Here is an 18,851-nt window from a genome sequence, read left to right on the forward strand (position 1 = left end):
TGCCTCATGCTGTGTACAGTACCTCATGCTGTGTATAGCGCCTCATGCTGTGTATAGTGCCTCATGCTGTGTATAGTGCCTCATGCTGTGTATTGAGCCTCATGCTGTGAGTAGTGCCTCATGCTGTGTATAGTGCCTCATGCTGTGTACAGTGCCTCATGCTGTGTATAGCGCCTCATGCTGTGTATAGTGCCTCATGCTGTGTATAGTGCCTCATGCTGTGTATAGTGCCTCATGCTGTGTACAGTGCCTCATGCTGTGTACAGTGCCTCATGCTGTGTATAGTGCCTCATGCTGTGCACAGTGCCTCATGCTGTGTATAGTGCATCATGCTGTGTATAGTGCCTCATGCTGTGTACAGTACCTCATGCTGTGTATAGTGCCTCATGCTGTGTACAGTGCCTCATGCTGTGTATAGTACCTCATGCTGTGTACAGTGCCTCATGCTGTGTACAGTGCCTCATGCTGTGTACAGTGCCTCATGCTGTGTATATTGCCTCATGCTGTGTATAGTGCTTCATGCTGTGTATAGTGCCTCATGCTGTGTATAGTGCCTCATGCTGTGTATAGTGTCTCATGCTGTGTACAGTGCCTCATGCTGTGTACAGTGCCTCATGCTGTGTACAGTGCCTCATGCTGTGTATAGTGCCTCATGCTGTGTATAGCGCCTCATGCTGTGTATAGTGCCTCATGCTGTGTATAGTGCCTCATGCTGTGTATAGAGCCTCATGCTGTGAATAGTGCCTCATGCTGTGTATAGTGCCTCATGTTGTGTACAGTGCCTCATGCTGTGTATAGCGCCTCATGCTGTGTATAGTGCCTCATGCTGTGTACAGTGCCTCATGCTGTGCACAGTGCCTCATGCTGTGTACAGTGCCTCATGCTGTGTATAGTGCTTCATGCTGTGTATAGTGCCTCATGCTGTGCATAGTGCCTCATGCTGTGTATAGTGTCTCATGCTGTGTACAGTGCCTCATGCTGTGTACAGTGCCTCATGCTGTGTATAGTGCCTCATGCTGTGTATAGTGCCTCATGCTGTGTATAGTGCCTCATGCTGTGTACAGTGCCTCATGCTGTGTACAGTGCCTCATGCTGTGTACAGTGCCTCATGCTGTGTACAGTGCCTCATGCTGTGTATAGTGCCTCATGCTGTGTATAGTGCCTCATGCTGTGTATAGTGCCTCATGCTGTGTATAGTGCCTCATGCTGTGTACAGTGCTTCATGCTGTGTATAGTGCCTCATGCTGTGTATAGTGCCTCATGCTGTGTACAGTGCCTCATGCTGTGTATAGTGCCTCATGCTGTGTATAGTGCCTCATGCTGTGTATAGCGCCTCATGCTGTGTACAGTGCCTCATGCTGTGTATAGTGCCTCATGCTGTGTACAGTGCCTCATGCTGTGTATAGTGCCTCATGCTGTGTACAGTGCCTCATGCTGTGTATAGCGCCTCATGCTGTGTACAGTGCCTCATGCTGTGAATAGTGCCTCATGCTGTGTACAGTGCCTCATGCTGTGTATAGTGCCTCATGCTGTGTACAGTGCCTCATGCTGTGTACAGTGCCTCATGCTGTGTACAGTGCCTCATGCTGTGTACAGTGCCTCATGCTGTGTATAGTGCCTCATGCTGTGTACAGTGCCTCATGCTGTGTATAGCGCCTCATGCTGTGTACAGTGCCTCATGCTGTGTATAGTGCCTCATGCTGTGTACAGTGCCTCATGCTGCGTATAGTGCCTCATGCTCTGTATAGTGCCTCATGCTGTGTACAGTGCCTCATGCTGTGTATAGTGCCTCATGCTGTGTATAGTGCCTCATGTTGTGTACAGTGCCTCATGCTGTGTACAGTGCCTCATGCTGTGTACAGTGCTTCATGCTGTGTATAGTGCCTCATGCTGTGAATAGTGCCTCATGCTGTGTACAGTGCCTCATGCTGTGTATAGCGCCTCATGCTGTGTATAGTGCCTCATGCTGTGTATAATGCCTCATGCTGTGTACAGTGCCTCATGCTGTGTACAGTGCCTCATGCTGTGTACAGTGTCTCATGCTGTGTACAGTGCCTCATGCTGTGTATAGTGCCTCATGCTGTGTATAGTGCTTCATGCTGTGTATAGTGCCTCATGCTGTGAATAGTGCCTCATGATGTGTACAGTGCCTCATGCTGTGTATAGTGCCTCATGCTGTGTATAGTGTCTCATGCTGTGTACAGTGCCACATGCTGTGTACAGTGCCTCATGCTGTGTACAGTGCCTCATGCTGTGTATAGCGCCTCATGCTGTGTATAGCGCCTCATGCTGTGTATAGTGCCTCATGCTGTGTATAGTGCCTCATTCTGTGTATAGTGCCTCATGCTGTGAATAGTGCCTCATGCTGTGTATAGTGCCTCATGCTGTGTACAGTGCCTCATGCTGTGTATAGCGCCTCATGCTGTGTATAGTGCCTCATGCTGTGTACAGAGCCTCATGCTGTGTACAGTGCCTCACGCTGTGTAAAGTGCCTCATGCTGTGTATAGTGCCTCATGCTGTGTATAGTGCTACATGCTGTGTATAGTGCATCATGGTGTGTATAATGCCTCATGCTGTGTATAGTGTCTCATGCTGTGTACAGTGCCTCATGCTGTGTACAGTGCCTCATGCTGTGTACAGTGCCTCATACTGTGCATAGTGCCTCATGCTGTGTATAGTGCCTCATGCTGTGTATAGTGCCTCATGCTGTGTACAGTGCCTCATGCTGTGTATAGTGCCTCATGCTGTGTACAGTGCCTCATGCTGTGTACAGTGCCTCATGCTGTGTAGAGTGCCTCATGCTGTGTATAGTGCCTCATGCTGTGTATAGTGCCTCATGCTGTGTATAGTGCGTCATGCTGTGTATAGTGCCTCATGCTGTGTATAGTGCCTCATGCTGTGTACAGTGCCTCATGCTGTGCATAGTGCCTCATGTTGTGTACAGTGCCTCATGCTGTGTATAGTGCCTCATGCTGTGTACAGTGCCTCATGCTGTGTATAGTGCCTCATGCTGTGTATAGTGCCTCATGCTGTGTACAATGCCTCATGCTGTGTACAGTGCCTCGTGCTGTGTATCGTGCCTCATGCTGTTTATAGTGCTTCATGCTGTATATAGTGCCTCATGCTGTGTATAGTGCCTCATGCTGTGTACAGTGCCTCATGCTGTGTATAGTGCATCATGCTGTGTGTAGTGCCTCATGCTGTGTATAGTGCCTCATGTTGTGTATAGTGCGTCATGCTGTGTATAGTGCATCATGCTGTGTGCAGTGCCTCATGCTGTGTACAGTGCCTCGTGCTGTGTATCGTGCCTCATGCTGTTTATAGTGCTTCATGCTGTATATAGTGCCTCATGCTGTGTATAGTGCCTCATGTTGTGTATAGTGCGTCATGCTGTGTATAGTGCCTCATGCTGTGTATAGTACCTCATGCTGTGTATAGTGCCTCATGCTGTGTATAGTGCCTCATGCTGTGTATAGTGCATCATGCTGTGTGTAGTGCCTCATGCTGTGTATAGTGCGTCATGCTGTGTATAGTGCCTCATGCTGTGTATAGTGCCTCATGCTGTGTACAGTGCCTCATGCTGTGTATAGTGCCTCATGCTGTGTACAGTGCCTCATGCTGTGTACAGTGCCTCATGCTGTGTATAGTGCCTCATGCTGTGTACAGTGCGTCATGCTGTGTATAGTGTCCCATGCTGTGTATAGTGCTTCATGCTGTGTATAGTGTCCCATGCTGTGTATAGTGCCTCATGCTGTGTAGAGTACTTCATGCTGTGTATTGTGCCTCATGCCGTGTATAGTGCCCGATGCTGTGTATAGTGCCTCATGCAGTATATAGGGCGCCATGCTGTATATAGTGCGCCACGCTGTATGTAGTGCGCCACGCTGTATATAGTGCGCCACGCTGTATATAGTGCGCCACGATATATATAGTGCGCCACGCTGTATATAGTACGCCACGCTGTATTTAGGGCGCCACGCTATACATAGGGTGCCACACTATATATAGGGAGTCACGCTGCATATAGGGTGCCGCGCTGTTTTCAGGGAGCCAAGCTGTATATATGGAGCCACGCTGTATATAGCGAGCCACGCTGTATATAGCGAGCCACGCTGTATATAGGGAGCCACACTGTATATAGGGAGCCATGCTGTATAAACGGAGCCACGCTGTATACAGGGAGCCACGCTGTCAATAGGGAACCATGCTGTATATAGGGAACCACGCTGTATATAGGGAGCCACGCTGCATACAGGGAGCCACGTTGTATACAGGGAGCCAAGCTGTACATAGGGAGCCACGCTGTATAAAGGGAGCCACGCTGTATATAGGGAACCACGCTGTATATAGGAAGCCCCGCTGTATATAGGGAGCCAGAGTGTATATAGGGAGCCACGCTGTATATAGGGAGAAATGCTGTATACAGGGAGCCACGCTGTATATAGGGAGCCACGCTGTATAAAGGAAGCCACGCTGTATATAGGGAGCCACGCTGTATATAGGGAGCCACGCTGTATATAAGGAGCCACGCTGTATATAGGGAGCCACGCTGTATACAGGGAGCCACGCTGTACATAGGGAGCCACGATGTATATAGGGAGCCATGCTGTATACAGGGAGCCACGCTGTATACAGGGAGCCACGCTGTATATAGGGAGCCACGCTGCATATAGGAAGCCACGCAGTATATAGGGAGTCACGATGTATATAGGGAGCCACGCCGTATATAGGGAGCCTCGCTGTATATAGGTAGCCAGGCTGTATATAGAGAGCCACGCTGTATATAGGGAGCCACGCTGTATAAAGGGAGCCACGCTGTATATAGGGAGCCACGCTGTATAAAGGGAGCCACGCTGTATATAGGGAGCCACGTTGTATATAGGGAGCCACGCTGTGTATAGAAAGCCACGCTGTATAAAGGGAGCCACGCTGTATATAGGGAGCCACGTTGTATATAGAGAGCCACGCTGTATAAAAGGAGCCACGCTGTATATAAAGAGCCACGCTGTATATAGGGAGCCACGCTGTATATGGGGAGCCACGCAGTATATAGGAGGCCACGCTGTATATAGAGAGCCATGGTGTATATATTGAGCCACGCTGTATATAGTGAGCCACGCTGTATAAAGGGAGCCACGCTGTATACAGGGAGCCACGCTGTATAAAGGGAGCCACGCTGTATATAAGGAGCCACGCTGCATACAGGGAGCCACGCTGTTTATAGGAAGCCAGGCTGTATATAGGAAGCCACGCTGTATACAGGGAGCCACGCTGTATATAGGGAGCCACGCTGTATAAAGGGAGCCACGCTGTACAACGGGAGCCACGCTGTATAAAGGGAGCCACGCTGTATATATGGAGCGAGGTTGTATAGAAAGAGCCACGCTGTATATAGGGAGCCACGCTGTATATAGGAAGCCACGCTGTATATAGGGAGCCATGCTGTATAAAGGGAACCACGCTGTATATAGGGGGGCAGGCTGTATATAGGGAGCCACGCTGTATATAGGGAGCCACGTTGTATATAGGGAGCCACGCTGTATAAAGGAAGCCACGCTGTATATAGGGAGCCACACTGTATTTAGGGCGCCACGCTATACATAGGGTGCCACACTATATATAGGGAGTCACGCTGCATATAGGGTGCCGCGCTGTTTTCAGGGAGCCAAGCTGTATATATGGAGCCACGCTGTATATAGCGAGCCACGCTGTATATAGCGAGCCACGCTGTATATAGGGAGCCACACTGTATATAGGGAGCCATGCTGTATAAACGGAGCCACGCTGTATACAGGGAGCCACGCTGTCTATAGGGAACCATGCTGTATATAGGGAACCACGCTGTATATCGGGAGCCACGCTGCATACAGGGAGCCACGTTGTATACAGGGAGCCACGCTGTACATAGGGAGCCACGCTGTATAAAGGGAGCCACGCTGTATATAGGGAACCACGCTGTATATAGGAAGCCCCGCTGTATATAGGGAGCCAGAGTGTATATAGGGAGCCACGCTGTATATAGGGAGCCACGCTGTATATAGGGAGCCATGCTGTATACAGGGAGCCATGCTGTATATAGGGAGCCACGCTGTATAAAGGAAGCCACGCTGTATATAGGGAGCCACGCTGTATATAGGGAGCCACGCTGTATATAAGGAGCCACGCTGTATATAGGGAGCCACGCTGTATACAGGGAGCCACGCTGTATACAGGGAGCCACGCTGTACATAGGGAGCCACGATGTATATAGGGAGCCATGCTGTATACAGGGAGCCACGCTGTATACAGGGAGTGACGCTGTATATAGGGAGCAACGCTGCATATAAAAAGCCACGCAGTATATAGGGAGCCACGATGTATATAGGGAGCCACGCCGTATATAGGGAGCCTCGCTGTATATAGGTAGCCAGGCTGTATATAGGGAGCCACGCTGTATAAAGGGAGCCACGCTGTATATAGGGAGCCACGCTGTATAAAGGGAACCACGCTGTATATAGGGAGCCACGTTGTATATAGGGAGCCACGCTGTGTATAGAAAGCCACGCTGTATAAAGGGAGCCACGCTGTATATTGGGAGCCACGCTGTATATAGAGAGCCACGCTGTATAAAGGGAGCCACGCTGTATATAAGGAGCCACGCTGTATATAGGGAGCCACGCTGTATATGGGGAGCCACGCAGTATATAGGAGGCCACGCTGTATATAGAGAGCCATGCTGTATATAGGGAGCCACGCTGTACATAGTGAGCCACGCTGTATAAAGGGAGCCACGCTGTATACAGGGAGCCACGCTGTATAAAGGGAGCCACGCTGTATATAAGGAGCCACGCTGCATACAGGGAGCCACGCTGTTTATAGGAATCCAGGCTGTATATAGGAAGCCACGCTGTATACAGAGAGCCACGCTGTATATAGGGAGCCACGCTGTATAAAGGGAGCCATGCTGTACAACGGGAGCCACGCTGTATAAAGGGAGCCACGCTGTATATAGGGAGCCACGCTGTATATAGGGAGCGAGGTTGTATACAAAGAGCCACGCTGTATATAGGGAGCCACGCTGTATATAGGAAGCCACGCTGTATATAGGGAACCATGCTGTATAAAGGGAACCACGCTGTATATAGGGGGGCAGGCTGTATATAGGGAGCCACGCTGTATATAGGGAGCCACGTTGTATATAGGGAGCCACGTAGTATAAAGGAAGCCACGCTGTATATTGGGAGCCACACACTATGTAAGGAGCCACGCTGTATATAGGGAGCCACGCTGTATACAGGGAGCCACGCTGTATACAGGGAGCCACGCTGTATATAGGGAGCCACGCTGTATTCAGGGAGCCACGCTGCATACAGGGAGCCACGCTGTACATAGGGAGCCACGCTGTATATAGGGAGCCACGCTGTATTCAGGGAGCCACGCTGTATACAGGAAGCCACACTGTATACAGGGAGCCACACGGTATGTAGGGAGCCACGCTGTATATAGGAAGCCACGCTGTATATAGGGAGCCACGCTGTATATAGGGAGCCAGGCTGTATATAGAGAGCCACGCTGTATACAGGGAGCCACGCTGTATACAGGGAGCCACGCTGTATATAGGGAGCCCGTTGTATATAGTGAGCCACGCTGTATATAGGAAGTCACGCTGTATATAGGGTGCCACGCTGTATATAGGGAGCCACGCTGTATATAGGGAGCCACGCTGTATACAGTGAGCCACACTGTATATAGGGAGCCACGCTGTATATAGGGAACCACGTTGTATACAATGAGCCACGCTGTATACAGGGAGCCACGCTGTATATAGGGAGCCACGCTGTATACAGGGAACCACGCTGTATAAAGGGAGCCACGCTGTATATAGGGAGCCACGCTGCATACATGAAGCCACGCTGTACAAAGGAAGCCACGCTGTATATAGGGAGCCACGTTGTATATAGGGAGCCACGCTGTATATAGGGAGCCACGCTGTATATAGGGAGCCACGCTGTATATAGGGAGCCACGCTGCATATAGGAAGCCACGCAGTATATAGGGATCCACGATGTATATAGGGAGCCACGCCGTATATAGGGAGCCTCGCTGTATATAGATAGCCAGACTGTATATAGGGAGCCACGCTGTATATAGGGAGCCACGCTGTATAAAGGGTACCACGCTGTATATAGGGAGCCACGTTGTATATAGGGAGCCACGCTGTATATAGGGAGCCTCGCTGTATATAGATAGCCAGACTGTATATAGGGAGCCACGCTGTATATAGGGAGCCACGCTGTATAAAGGGAGCCACGCTGTATATAGGGAGCCACGTTGTATATAGGGAGCCACGCTGTATATAGAGAGCCACGCTGTATAAAGGGAGCCACGCTGTATATAGGGAGCCACGCTGTATATAGAGACCCACGCTGTGTAAAGGGAGCCACGCTGTATATAAGGAGCCACGCTGTATATAAGGAGCCATGCTGTATAGAGGGAGCCATGCAGTATATAGGAAGCCACGCTGTATATAGGGAGCCATGCTGTATATAGGGAGCCACGCTGTATATAGTGAGCCACGCTGTATAAAGGGAGCCACGCTGTATACAGGGAGCCGCGCTGTATAAAGGGAGCCACGCTGTATATAAGGACCCACGCTGCATATAGGGAGCCACGCTGTATGTAGGAAGCCAGGCTGTATATAGGAAGCCACGCTTTATATAGGGAGCCACGCTGTATGTAGGGAGCCACGCTGTATAAAGGGAGCCACGCTGTATACAGGGAGCCACGCTGTATAAAGGGAGCCACGCTGTATATAGGGAGCCACGCTGTATATAGGAAGCCACGCTTTATATAGGGAGCCACGCTCTATGAAGGGAGCCACGCTGTATACAGGGAGCCACGCTGTATAAAGGGAGCCACGCTGTATATAGGGAGCCACGCTGTATATAGGAAGCCATGCTTTATATAGGGAGCCACGCTGTATATAGGGAGTTACGCTGTATAAAGTGAGCCACGCTGTATACAGGGAGACACGCTTTATGAAGGGAGCCACGCTGTATGTAGGGAGCCAGGTTGTATACAAAGAGCCACGCTGTATATAGGGAGCCACGCTGTATATAGGAAGCCACGCTGTATATAGGGAGCCATGCTGTATAAAGGGAACCACGCTGTATATAGGGGGGCAGGCTGTATATAGGGAGCCACGCTGTATATAGGGAGCCACGTTGTATACAGGGAGCCACGCTGTATAAAGGAAGCCACGCTGTATATAGGGAGCCACACTCTATGTAAGGAGCCACGCTGTATATAGGGAGCCACGCTGTATACAGGGAGCCACGCTGTATACAGGGAGTCACGCTGTATATAGGGAGCCACGCTGTATACAGGGAGCCACGCTGCATACAGGGAGCCATTCTGTACATAGGGAGCCACGCTGTATACAGGGAGCCACACTGTATACAGGGAGCCACACGGTATATAGGGAGCCTCGCTGTATATAGGAAGCCACGCTGTATATAGGGAGCCACGCTGTATATAGGAAGCCACGCTGTATATAGGGAGCCACACTCTATGTAAGGAGCCACGCTGTATATAGGGAGCCACGCTGTATACAGGGAGCCACGCTGTATACAGGGAGTCACGCTGTAAATAGGGAGCCACGCTGTATACAGGGAGCCACGCTGCATACAGGGAGCCATTCTGTACATAGGGAGACACGCTGTATACAGGGAGCCACACTGTATACAGGGAGCCACACGGTATATAGGGAGCCTCGCTGTATATAGGAAGCCACGCTGTATATAGTGAGCCACGCTGTATATAGGAAGCCACGCTGTATATAGGGAGCCACGCCGTATATAGGGAGCCACGCTATATATAGGGAACCACGCTGTATGCAGGGAGCCACGCTGCATATATGGAGCCACGCTGTATAAAGGGAGCCACGCTGTATATAGGGATCCACGTTGTATATAGGGAGCCACGCTGTATATAGGGAGCCACGCTGTATATAGGGAGCCACGCTGTATATAGGGAGCCACGCTGTATAAAGGAAGCCACGCTGTATATAGGGAGCCACACTGCATACATGGAGCCACGCTGTATAAAGGAAGCCACGCTGTATATAGGGAGCCACGCTGTATAAAGGAAGCCACGCTGTATATAGGGAGCCACACTGCATACATGGAGCCACGCTGTATAAAGGAAGCCACGCTGTATATAGGGAGCCACACTGCATACATGGAGCCACGCTGTATAAAGGAAGCCACGCTGTATATAGGAAGCCACTCTGTATATAGGTAGCCACAGTGTATAGGGAGCCACGCTGTATAAAGGGAGCCAGGCTGTATATAGGGAGCCACGCTGTATAATGGGAGTCATGCTGTATATAGAGAGCCACGCTGCATACATGGAGCCACGCTGTATAAAGGGAGCCACGCTGTATATAGGGAACCACGCTGTATACAGGGAGCCACGCTGTATAAAGGAAGCCACGCTGTATATGGGGAGTCACTCTGTATATAGGGAGCCACGCTGTATATAGGGAGCCATGCTGTATGTAGGGAGCCACGCTGTATGCAGGAAGCCACGATGTATAAAGGGAGCCAAGTTGTATATTGGGAGCCACGCTGTATAAGGGAGCCACGGTGTATAAAGGGAGCCATGCTATATATAGGGAGCCACGCTGTATAAAGGGAGCCACGCTGTATAAAGGGAGCCACGCTGTGAAAAGGGAGCCACGCTGTATACAGGGAGGCACGCTGTATAAAGGGAGCCATGCTGCATATAGGGAGCCCGCTGTATATAGGGAACCACACTGTATACAGGGAACCACGCTGTGTAAAGGGAGCCACGCTGTATATAGGGAGCCACGCTGTATAAAGGGAGTCACGCTGTATATAGGGAGCCACGCTGTATAAAGGGAGCCACGCTGTATAAAGGGAGCCACTCTGTATACAGGGAGCCACGCTGTGTAAAGGGAGCAATGCTGTATAAAGGGAGCCACGCTGTAAAAAGGGAGCCACGCTGTATACAGGGAGCCACGCTGTATATAGGGAGCCACGCTGTATATAGGGAGCCACGCTGTATATAGGGAGCCACACTGTATACAGGGAGCCACGCTGTATACAGGGAGGCACGCTGTATACAGGGAGCCACGCTGTATATTGGGAGCCACGCTGTATATATGGAGACACGCTGTATATAGGGAGCCACGCTGTATATAGGGAGCCACGCTGTATATAGGGAGCCACGCTGTATACAGGGAGCCACGCTGTATGTATGGAGCCACGCTGTATATAGGGAGCCACGCTGTATATAGGGAGCCACACTGTATACAGGAAGCCACGCTGTATAAAGGGAGCCACGCTGTATATAGGGAGGCACACTGTATACAGGGAGCCACGCTGTATAAAGGGAGCCTCGCTGTATATAGGGAGCCACACTGTATACAGGGAGCCACGCTGTATACAGGGAGCTACGCTGTATATAGGGAGCCACGCAAGCAAATACTTCCACTAACTATGACCAAGATACAATACACAAGCCTTGTAATTTAAAATCCGATCTGGTATGACCTTCTCGGTAAATAAACGAAATTTTGTGGTACAGAAAACGACGATATAGCAGGAAATGTTCCGAAAAATATTTAATCTCTCCACATTAAACTTTAAGAGGATTTATTTCTTTTGCAATATACTTCCCTTACATTTAACATTCTCTTTAAAATTCTCCTTAATCCTGTAAATAAAATTATTTAGAATTCTTTGAAAACCCAAACTCTTCTTATTAAGATACAGTTCCATTTATGGTTTGAAGCCGATCAGAAGTGGCATTCACAAGGCATAACATTGGGTAACAATCTGCTTAATAAAATTGGCAAATTGAAATTTACAGAACTCAAAGGGAGTGACAAACTATTTTGAAAATCAAAAATCGAAGTTTGAAGCCGATCCAACAATAGATTCATTGGTAATTGATCTGATTTTAACGATTTTAATATTTTTAACTATTTCAGTAAAACTTAAATATTCACCAGTATGAACTAATGGTAGCAGGGTACCATACAATGGTAGCAGGGTACCATACAATGGTAGCAGGGTACCATACAATGGTAGCAGGGTACCATACAATGGTAGCAGGGTACCATACAATGGTAGCAGGGTACCATACAATGGTAGCAGGGTACCATACAATGGTAGCAGGGTACCATACAATGGTAGCAGGGTACCATACAATGGTAGCAGGGTACCATACAATGGTAGCAGGGTACCATACAATGGTAGCAGGGTACCATACAATGATAGCAGGGTACCACACAATGGTAGCAGAGTACCACCCAATGGTAGCAGGGTACCATACAATGATAGCAGGGTACCACACAATGGTAGCAGGGTACCACACAATGGTAGCAGGGTACCATACAATGGTAGCAGGGTACCACACAATGGTAGCAGGGTACCATACAATGATAGCAGGGTACCACACAATGGTTGCAGGGTTCCACAGAATGGTAGCAGGGTACCACACAATGGTAGCAGGGTATCATACAATGGTAGAAGTGTACCACACAATGGTAACCGGGTACCACACAATGGTAACCTGGTACCACACAATGGTGGATGTTAAGAAGACGTATTGAAGAATTACATCGATTAACAGAATCAGCTTTAATGAAAACATCAACTTTAATTAAAGCTTCAGCTTATCTGAGGTCAGTAATATTTCTACAGAAGACAGGATCACTAACATTATGGAAGTTAACGAGAAAATGTATATAATGAGTATCTCTGCAGTCCAGTCCTGACAACAAGAAAATATTCCCAGATGTACTGATTCCGTATTGAATAACGAAATAAAGATCAGAAACGGTAGCAACCGAAGCAGATTATATCTGGCCGGTATAATTGAGTTTAATAAGCCCAAATCCCGGAACGGGTAGGGTTTTAAGACCCACCCATTTCGTGACTTGTTTGCAATTGTATTAATGCGATTTCAGGAGTCTTAATATGACCAAGGAAGAATGAAAGAACTCGCTAACGAATCTTAAGGTAGAATGTGATATCTTATGCTAAGACGTTTTGCTAAGACGCAGCCTTCTGGAGTGGTATTATTTTCGTGTTATCTGAGAATCGGAAACGAGACCAAAGAGTTTAACAGTTTTTCGAAATTGGAAAGGGAGAGTGCGAAACTGGAACTGATGGGGCGTCGAGCAACGGTGATTACTTTTATTATTTTGCAGATACAAATGGGATCGAACCCTCCAGTTATGACAGATTGCTTAATATGAGAGGGATTAGGGCGAGGAAAGAGGACAGTCAGTGTTTAATATGAGAGGGATCAATCAGAACGAGGTCAGAGTGGGATAATATCTGACATCCGAGACACTGGGACGAGGGATGAGAGTGAAATTATTTAAAATTATTTCTTAGATATACTAATTCAGCAAATTCCTCGAATTACTTCCTCTAGGTTAGAGTAAGTTTGATTTGTTTACAAGTTATCTATTAATAAAAGTAAACTAATCATAACATGCCGTAAAGCCAATAAATGCAATAATGAAGAAAGATGATGGAAACGATCTGGGTCTCACATCTAAGTTATGATACAATGATAATTATGATTAAAACGATGACCTGAGACAAGGAAAGTCTTTGAGGGTGGAGAGCTCTGAAGAAGAATGGAAAGTGTTAGTGTTTGACGTGGGAGGGACAGGTGACTATAGTATTTAGGGAATATATTTGATAAGGGAGACACCATAATGAGGGTAGAGAGAGAGAGAGAGAGAGAGAGAGAGAGAGAGAGAGAGAGAGAGAGAGAGAGAGAGAGAGAGAGTGCTTGACAGGGAATGGGTCAGGACTTGGGTTGATAGGGGCTGTGTTTGACAGGGAAAGGGGCAGGACTTGGGTAAATAGGAACTGTTTGACATGTAATGCACCTGCTTAAACATAGAAAGCAGCTCAGTGAGTAAAGGAGTCCAAAAAACAGAAGAAGTATACAGTTGTATAGACAGTGACACAGTATACTTGAGACTGAGTACATACAGGTATTTAAGAGTACGTACTCTACTAAAGCAGACTAGTCAGTAGAGTTAAGAATTGGGTATAGGATTGAGAACATTTAAGATGCAAACTCAATTACGAGAATCAGCATCGACACGTCCATATGTGAACCCACCTACTCACACAAGTATCCAGGTGCACATCCAAGCACCTACACATCCATTTACCACCACATCCACACATCCACACACCCACATAATTACACATTGCCAACAAAATACAAATATAGGAAAAAACATTTCAGAGTAATTAGTAAAACATAATTAAAGTAAATATCTGTTCAAATGAAATTAATTACTTTCCAAACACTGATAGTTAGACTAATTTACTGTACATAATCATCATAAATTACAAGTAGAACCAGAGGTAATTAATGTTGTTAATAACTCTTGATTCTGTAAAATATAAAAATACATTGTCTCTTAATAAAAATAAACAACCTGATATCTGTCTTTTTTGTACTGTATTATAATTAAAAATTTTTTGTCTCTCTTGTTTATCCTATTCTGTTTGGAGTGAATGTGTATCTATCTATCTAACTATTTATCCATCTATCTATCTTTATATATATATATATATATATATATATATATATATATATATATATATATATATATATATATATATATATATATATATATATATATATATATATATATATATATATATATATATATATATATATATATATATATATATATATATATATAGTGTGCATATTAATTAGTGTGCATTTTAATTGGACAAGTGATGAAATAAGGAATCTATTTGGAAAATCATTGTTTAATTGGCATATACATGGCATTGATATGATAGACCAATTCTTCAACTTGTCGGTTTTCTAAACCATTCATCAGACCAATGCTGAACACATTTTGGAAAGTTCTTCGTCCTGGTTTCAGGTCCTAATAGCAGTAGCAATTAGCTTCTGCATTGTTGAATAGTCCTCTTTCGCGATCCTGCGTTTGGTTATTGATCATAGATTCTCAATTGGGTGTAGGTCAAGAGAGTTTCCAGACCACTTCAGAGCGTTTAGTCCACTGTCTTCGAAGAATATCTTCATTTTTCTGGAAGTGTGGCATGGAACAAGATCCTGCTGGAATATGCCTTCTCCATCAGGAAAGTCTCTGTCCACAATGAGAAGCAAATGAGTTGACAGGATTGTCTTGTATTTGTCACTGTTCATCGTTTCCTCAACAATAGCAAGCCGTTCAGGGTCTTTAACAGTAAAACATCTCAAAACATCTTCTTAGGTGGGTGTTTTGGCGAAGAGATTCGCCTTTGTTCTTTCTCACTACCAAAGATCTGTGTCCATGTACTTCAAAGTGCGACACATCTGAAATATAACTTTTCTCTCTTTATCAGTCGTCCATCCTTTGTGATCGATTGCCCACCGCAGCCGATTTTTCTTCGTAGCAACAGTCAATAATTGTTTCTTTACCGGTTTTCTGGCAGCTCTGTCAACTTCAAGAAGCCGTCGTCGAACAGTTGAAGAATCAATATTTACTCCAGCTTTAGCTGGTGCAAAGGTTGATTCTTCAGATGGTTTTCTTGAAATCCTTCACACTATTTCATATGATAACATTGTCATAGTGAGGTGTTGTTTTGCGTTTTCTTCCACATCTTGCTCAACACAGCGCTCCACAATCACCAGTGTCATCAACTCTCTTCACAAGCTGACCATCTGTTGACTTTGCTAGGCTCAAAATTTCGGCAATCTGTCTGATGCTCAAATCAGTATATTTTCTAAGGTCTACAATAATTGCACTCTTCCTGGGTTTAACATCCATCATTAATTTCATAAGTAATCGTGAACTGAAGGGGAGAATTTGGCGAAACCACATTCATTCAAGGAGCAGACTTGCAGGAATAGCCTTACAGAACAACAGGTGTGGTAGCACTGACTACAGTCACAGGGTAACACCACAGCTGGATGGTTGCCAAAAGTCGGTAGCAGACTCTTAAAGCTTTAATGCTGGCCAGTCTTACTGATTAGAACTGAGTGATTTTGGCTTGTTTAGGTCCCATTTTGTTTATTTTTTTGGGTTAGGTGGGAAAATTAAAATTCTGGTTCTCATGCGACAACTTCTGAGTGTCTCATCCGCTTGGCTTCATCCCTTCAACTCGGATAACTTAATAATTCAAATTTTGAGCAGCTTCAAGCTTATTGTGCTTGTGTACTTTAGGATATTGATCCCTATAAGATAACAAGAATTTGCCCCTTCAGTTTGACTTTAATGCTGGTGTTTTTCAGTAGAAGGGTTCAATTAATTTAGGGCCGTGTATACCACAGAAATTTACGTTCTGATTTCCATGTAATAACTTGTAAGTACGTTAACTGAATCGCTTCAAATCTTCCATGTTAATGTTTACCTGTGTTGGAAATTTATGCCGCACTCTGCATCTATTCCTGTCACGTGCGTTGACGTACAAGGGGATGATGCAATACGAAGATAACTGTCTCGGATCACGCAGTGAGCGAATACGTCTACAGTAGTCACTGCAGTGTCGACATTACAGCGCATAGTTAATCGTCTGTGTTTAAATATTAATATTATTCATTGTGCACTAGTTATTTTTGGATTCCATTCCAGTTATCCTCTTGTTTTACCATTATGGTATTTTGTCTACATATTAATAGTGATAAGGTGTCATTTTTTGCTTTATATCATTTCATTTTATGTATTTGATATGTTTTTACAAAAACATTAACGCTGTGTTGTCCTATTTTCTAGCACAATTTTAAAATATAATCGTCATTGCGGATTCCGTAAATTACAACCAACGGAAAATGTATGTAAATATTGTACATGAATAATCTGCAGAGCTGGACAATCAAGAGAAACGAGCGTGACATTCACAGGCGACCACCTCTGGATATGCAGTGATTTACGAGTGTTCACTCTTGGGTGTGGTGACTTCTGGTGGTATGAAGGCACAAGTGTTAGGGCTTGGTTATGATGACCTCTGGTGGCGTAATGCAACAGATGTTAAGGCTTGGCTGTGGTGACCTCTGGTGTAATGTAACAGGTGTTCAGGCTGGGTTGTGGTGGCAGGCGTCGTGTAAGTGATGTCTGAGAGGTACTATGTTGACTCAGTGGTATCAGTAGTTTTCATACAACTTTCCTTTTGTTACATTTATACTGCATAAGGTACAACATTGTTACATTGTAAAAGACAGCGTGGTTAGACAAGTCATTCAGTCAATACCATGTGATGACAAGACAGAAGTGAGTCACCTCACTTTGTTACTCTGAGTTGCTTCGTCACTTGCAACTTTTAATTCTTTCTGAAGCTTTGGAATTCTATGTACGTCCAGGCTACCTGCATCAGTAGTGTTGACAGAACTACCGATGTTTGCACATACGACAAATAAGAGAATATAGAATAATTTACATCCAAGCTGTGTACAGTAGGAGTGTTGTCAATACTGGAAGCATCTAGTACATGTATACAAATCCTACTTTGTAGTGATATTCCTGTCATAGTTCCGTGAAACAGTTTCCTAAGCTAGAATTCTCCACTATTGGCTCCTCAAGGGTTAACATACATGATCATCTGATGCTGTAGTGTGTACACTCACACTGCTACCATTACTCAGTCTCTAGTCTGGTAAATTGTACAAAAATATCTCGAGGAAGTATATACGTTTTAATACGTTTTAATTAATATAACTTAAAATAGTATTTATTGCAGTGTACCTTGACATTGCAATATAGCAACACAAAGCTAGACTAAAGGAAAGTGTCACCTTCATCACATAGCTATAACGCCTCCGATAGAAATTTCGTGAACTTCATTTTTTCCATTAAATGGAAGGTGCAGTAGGACACCATTCGTAGATCAAACTTTTAATTATTGACCACTTTTCTACCACACAAGCAATTTTCAATACAAAATTAACTCATAATTTCTCTGTGTGAGTGAAAAATTGTCTTTAAATAAAAGTTTGTTTTGTTTATTGTGTCTTGATTTTATATTTATTAGCATTCATACTATTTGAAAACAAAGCTGAAGGTCCACATATGCATTACACTTCTGGAAAGTAAGAACAACACCCGCAGAACATAGCGACACTGATAACCATGAAGGTATTCCACATACCATGATTCCCAACATATCTGAGGTCTACGCGGTTTAAGGAAAGACAATTAATTCCAAATTTGCTTTTACCAAAGAGTCAGCGTGTGTCTTCTAACATACACTTGTAACTTTCGGAAAATGTGTCCAACAAAAATATTATTCGCAATTTGGAAATCTCAATCTTTTATAACAATCAGAAACAACAATTATGTTGGGTTTACTGTCAAATGGAGTCGATGCTACATCCTTGAGAAATGAGATCCTTAGGAATTTCCAATATTTTAAACCCGGAGAGAGATACATATTCACTAGTTTACTACAAATTGGAAAGAGTCAAAGAGGTGGTAGGTCTCTGCGTTACCGTGTCGACAGCTGCAGTTAATGGCATATTGGATGCAATCCCTTCTGGTGCTCTCAGCATTCTGTGTCTGGATATCTTATCAACATCCGTCGAAGCTTCCTTGTAATTATTCTTGCAGCGTAGATTATCATGCCCTTCGTTATCATTCACACAGGCAATGACCGTAAACTTAAATCGTTTCTGAGGCTTCCTTCCGGATCTGATATATTGAGGAATAATCGGAAGATTTCTAGATTATACGCAACACTTTTTGGTGGGACAGAGTGAGCTGAGAATATTTCCTATGTAAATTATGTTAGTTTCTGAAATCGGATTCTTCAAGTTCTCGTACGTGCGTTTCACATCTTCGGAAAGTGCCGTCCTTAAC

This window comes from Cherax quadricarinatus, chromosome 22, assembly GCF_038502225.1.
Source record: "Cherax quadricarinatus isolate ZL_2023a chromosome 22, ASM3850222v1, whole genome shotgun sequence".
Classification (NCBI taxonomy): Eukaryota; Metazoa; Arthropoda; class Malacostraca; order Decapoda; family Parastacidae; genus Cherax; species Cherax quadricarinatus.